The sequence below is a fragment of the Echinops telfairi genome, unplaced genomic scaffold (assembly GCF_000313985.2).
Source record: "Echinops telfairi isolate 266 unplaced genomic scaffold, ASM31398v2 ScPeMD7_70;HRSCAF=299, whole genome shotgun sequence".
NCBI lineage: Eukaryota > Metazoa > Chordata > Mammalia > Afrosoricida > Tenrecidae > Echinops > Echinops telfairi.
In genome coordinates this window covers 35,506,022-35,511,464 of record NW_022103968.1, presented here as the reverse complement: position 1 = coordinate 35,511,464, position 5,443 = coordinate 35,506,022, and the positions used below count along the sequence as shown (strand labels likewise).

At 42.1% G+C, this 5,443-nt stretch overlaps 1 pseudogene; it reads left to right on the top strand.

Annotated features, from left to right (window-relative positions):
• Positions 1-5,109, top strand: LOC101662110 (annotated as a pseudogene).
• Positions 5,110-5,443: the final 334 nt, after the last annotated feature.

The following is a 5,443-nucleotide window of genomic DNA, read 5'->3' as shown; positions in this document are numbered from 1 at the left end:
ATGGGTAAGAACTTTTGTTTGGACCTTTTAAGCCCAAAGTAACAACTCCTATTAATCATGAGTCATCATCACTATAGCTTATGTTTGATTATTTTGAGGAATATGTGAATCTACTCACCCATCCACTGTGATCCTATAGGATGAGTAGAGCTACCCTGTAGGACTCCCACAGCTATATGTAATAGTGACTGGTGGGCTTCTCCCACTGAACAAACAACTGTGGATTCAAGTTGCCTACCTTTCAGTTAGAAGTCAAGTGTTTAACCACTGCACACCAAGGCTCCTTAAGAATGTGCCAAAATAAAAATACGGTAATAGTATGCTAGCATTTATGCTTGAGTGATACAAATGAGGTTCTCAACATTTAAGAAAAGAAAAGGATTCCAAAGTCTGAAATTTTTCCTAACATGTTTCCCTAGGAATTTGTTCATTTAAATACAGCTGGTCTACGATGAAGCACACTTATTACTTATTTTGTTTTATATTTTCAGTCAGAATTTTTGTTTTGGGGCATGGTGCTAATGAATCACTTAACATGGACCTTCTAATTACCACCTTTTTTTCTTAAATCATTTTGTTGGGGGCTCTTACAGTTCTTATAACCATCCATACATCAATTGTATAGAGCACATTGCCATCATTTTCTAAACATTTTCTTTCTGTTTGAGTTTTGGTATCAGCTCCTCTTTTTTCCCTCCTTCCCCCACCCTCCCACCTTGTGAACCCTTGATAGATTACACATTATTATTGTTCTCATATCTTACACCAACTGTCTCCCTTCATTCATGTTTCTGTTGTTCTTCCCCTTTGGGGCGGGGGTGTGTTATATGTCAATCATTGTGATCAGTTCCCTTTTTCTCCCCCTTCTTCTCCCACATTTCCCCTGCCCTCTTGGTGTTGCTACTCCCATTTCTGTTCCTGAAGGGTTTATCTGAGAGCTCTTATCTGTACCAGTACACATGCTCTGATCTAGCTGGATTTGTAAGGTAGAGCTAGGGTCATGATATTGGGGGTGAGGAAGCCTCAAGGAACAAGAGGAATATTGTGTTTCATCAGTGCTATACTGCACCCTAGCTGACTCGTCCCTTCCTTGTGACCCTTCTGTGAGAGGTTGTCCAATTGTGTACAGGTGGCTTTGGAGTTTCCACTCCAACCTCCCTTGTTCTCAACAATATGATTATCTGTTTGGGGTCTTCCTGTGCCTGTTACCTGATCCTGTTGACACCTCGTGATCACACATGCTGATGTGCCTCTTCCATGTGGGCTTGTTGCTTCTCTGCTAGATGGCCACTTGTTTGACTTCAAGCTTTTAAGACCCCAGATGTTATATCTTTTAATAGCTGGGCATCATCAGCTTTCTTATCACATTTGCTTATGCACCTATTTTGTCTTCAGTGACCCTGTACACAATTTTGTTTCTACCGCTATCAAAGGTTTTGCTTCCTAGAGCTTTCCTCTGTTTCCTTTTACCTTCCTCCTGCTCTATCACACTCACCCTTCATTTGCCTCTCAGTAATTCCTCTTGGCTAGATTACTATTGCTCCAACACCACCAGGGTCCCTACATACCCCTACCCGCTTGTTGTTGATTTTAGTTCCCTAGTTGTTCCCCTATCCATGGCATTGTTTGCTCACCACTCCCTTCCCCCTGCATCCTCCTCCTCCTCCCAGCCCCCAAGTCCCCGCAGAACCTATGATTCTGGTGCTTTCTCCTTGGGCTGCTTCTCATGCCTATCTTATATAGGCAGACAAAACTGCAAGAATGAAGACAAAACAAAAAGAAAAAAGATAGAAGGGGAGAAATAAAAAGAAGAATGCAAATATATTTATATATGAGGATGGGGAAATAGATCTATGTGCATATATTTATAGGTTTAGTATTAAGGTAGCAGAAGGACATCGGTCCTCCACTAAAGTACTCCCTCAATGCAAGAATACTTTTTTCTATTAAATTGGCATTCTATGATGCTCACCTTCCTGATACAACAGCTGAAGACAAAACGGGTGAATAAGCAAATGTGGTGAAGAAAGTTGATGGTGTCCGGCTATCAAAACATATAGCATCTGGGGTCTTAAAGGCTTGAAGGTAAACAAGTGGCCATCTAGCTCAGAAGCAACAAAGCCCACATGGAAGAAGCACACCAGCCTGTGCGATCACGAGGTGTTGAAGGGATCAGGTATCAGGCATCATCAGAACAAAAAATCTTACCATAGTGAATGAGTTCGGGAGTGCAGAGTAGAGACCCAAAGCCCATTTGTAGGTCACTGAACATCCCCTTACAGATGGGTTTTGGGGAGGAGATGATCCAGTTAGGGTGTGATGTAGCAACGATGAAAAATACAACTTTCTTCTAGTTCCTAATTGCTTCCCCCCACCCCCACTATCATGATCCCAATTTTACCTTGCAAATCTGTGATCTCCTCCCTGGGGGACAGACAACAGAAAAGTGGGTGAAGTGAGACATCGGACAGGGCAAGATATGACAAAATAATAATAATTTATAAATTATCAAGGGCTCATGAGGGAGGGGCGAGGGAGGGAGAAAATGAGGACCTGATGCCAGGGGCTTAAGTGGAGAGCAAATATTTTGAGAATGATGATGGCAATGAATGTACAAATGTGCTTTACACAATTGATGTATGTATGGATTGTGATAAGAGTTGTATGAGCCCCTAATAAAACGATTTTTAAAAAAAAGAGGAGAAAAAAAATCCATAATTCCAGGTCTGTCCGTTGACCTTTATGACTATCTTCCCACGGGGGCTGGAGATCTCCAGATACTGCCCCTCCTAGACTGACGTCTATTTTGGGGGCTTCTTAGGGGTTTTATGGCTTTGTATCCATTGCTGATCTGCTCCCTTCTTGGTCCGCTCACTGTGGGGGTTCAGATCGGTGACCCATACTTATGATCATCTGGTTTCCATTTAAGTTTTTTGTATGTTTCATCTTTAGTAATCCATATGTATTTATGTACGTATATCTGTAAATTTATATGTAATATTCCCAACCCCCAAAGGCAAAGATCAGAATCATAAGGATAATGATAATAATAAAAACTTAAAAATAAACAAGATATTGACTTCTCTTAGAACTACTTTAAGCAGGACAGAACCCTATCATAAATTTTGGGAACTATCTGTAATCTTAATAATCTAGAATCTCAGGGTTTCAATACATATAATTTTATTTTTAATGAGGTTGATAAAGTAGCGGTTCCAGGGGGACAAGGGAGAGGGGGAGGCGGGGCCAAGGAAGTGGTGCTGACCAACCCAGGGACAGGGGAGCAACAAGTGATCCAAAAACAGTGGCAAGAAGGGTGTGCGAGGCCTGGTAGGGATTCAGCACGGGCAATGTAACCAAGAGAAATCACTGAAACCCAATGAAGGCTGAGCATGATAGTGGGACAAGAGGAAAGTAAAGGGAAATAGAGGAAAGAACTGAGGGACAAAGGGTATGTATAGCGGTTGTAAGACTGGAATGTACATATGTAAATATATTTATATAAGAGTGTGGGGAAACAGATCTACGTGCATATATTTATAGGTTTAGTATTAAGGCAGTAGATGGACATGGGCCTCCACTCAAGCACTTACTCATTGCAAGAACACATTGTTCTATTAAATTGGCATTCCAGGATGCACATCTTCCTGACACGACAGCTGAAGAAAAATGTGAACATAAGCAAACACAGTGAAGAAAACTGATGGTGCCTGGCTACCAAAAGATATAGCGTCTGGGGTCTTAAAGGCAAACAAGTGGCCATCTAGCTGAGAAGCATCAAAGCCCATCAAAGCCCACATGGAAGAAGCACACCAGCCTGTCTGACCACAAGGTGTAGAAGGGATCAATTATCAGACATCAAAGAACTGAAAATCATATCAGTGGAAGCCCACTTTACTGACACAACCACTGAATACAAACGTGTGCATAAGCAAATGTGGTGAAGAGAGCTAATGGTGTCCAGCTATAAAAAGATATAGCATCTGGGGTCTTAAAGGCTTGAAGATAAACAAGCAGCCATCCAGCTGAGAAGCATCAAAGCCCACATGGAAGAAGCACACCAGCCTGACTGACTACTAGGTTCAAACCCATGAGCTAGTCCATAGGAGAAAGATCCAGTCTACTCTCAGGAAGATTACAGCCTTACTACAAAGGCAATGTTCTACATCCTACTTTGGTGAGTAGTAGCAGGGTCATAGTAGCTGGTCTCTCTTTGTCTAGAGAAAAAGAAGACCGATGGAAATGAAAGACACATGGAAACAACTTGTCCAACGGACTAATGGAGCATGCAAACATTATTTTCCATGACCCTGAGACCAGATGAAATAGTTGGTGCCTGGCTACCAACTGCTCTGAAAGCGATCACAATGCGTCCTGCATAGAGTGAAAGAATAAGGTGGAATAAAACAAAATCACGAAAAAAGAGTAGGTTTTCTGGTCAAATACATATTGGTGGAAACCTTAAGACTGTGACTGTTAGTCACCCTTCGGGTCTGGAACTGAACTCACCCCCATGGGCCAATTTTCAGTCAATGGACAGGTTTATAAGAAGAACAATAACACTAGCGAGGTTCCCATACCTTAGAACCATCAACTCTTGGCTTCTGATTGCTAAGCTGGCACGGAGTGGGCACCAAAGGCTGTGTGTAGTTTGTTAATCCAAAATAAGCCACTTTGTGTTCCATGGATGATATACCCAGAAAGGATTGCTACAGCATTCTGGGCCCAGACGCATTTGCAAGTGTGTCAGGCCTAAAACAAAAGTATCAAAAACTCATTTTAATGTATCATCCAGACCAACAAAGTGCAGACACGCCAGCAGGAGCAGTGGAGGACTGCATACAAAAGTTCATCGCAGTTGATCAGGCGTGGATGATTCTAGAGGCAGAAAGGGAATATGACCTGCAGTGGCAGGCAGATGACCTGAGAAATATCGGACCAGTGGAGGCGCAAATATATCTTGAAGACATGTTCTGAAATAAAGCTGATTGCTCTTTCTTTCTGAGCTGCGGCTATGGTGGAAAATACAGTGTTTCCAAGGAGGAAGCAGAAGTTAACCTGATTTCTTTTGATAGGCCTTCACTAATTAAAGAACTTCAATCTACCTGAAACTATGTAGAACACTATGACTATGTACTCAGACATGTTGAGAGTCCATTCCAGCACATATAAAAGTTTAAGTAACAAACCAACAAAAATCATCAGGTATTTGAGATAAAAAAGGTAGCAATTATCCAGAGAGTTCAGAAAGGTTAGGAAAGAGGGACTAGAGGAAACAGGAAACACAGGGAGGGAATTTCTGAGACTCTGGGAGAAGACAGCCACGTGTTTCTCTGTGGAATGACTGGTGGGTTCAGACCACTGATCTTGTGGTTAGCAGCTCAATTTGTAGCCACTTTGCTACCGGGGCTCCGCAGCCACTAACACGAGTGATGATGACATT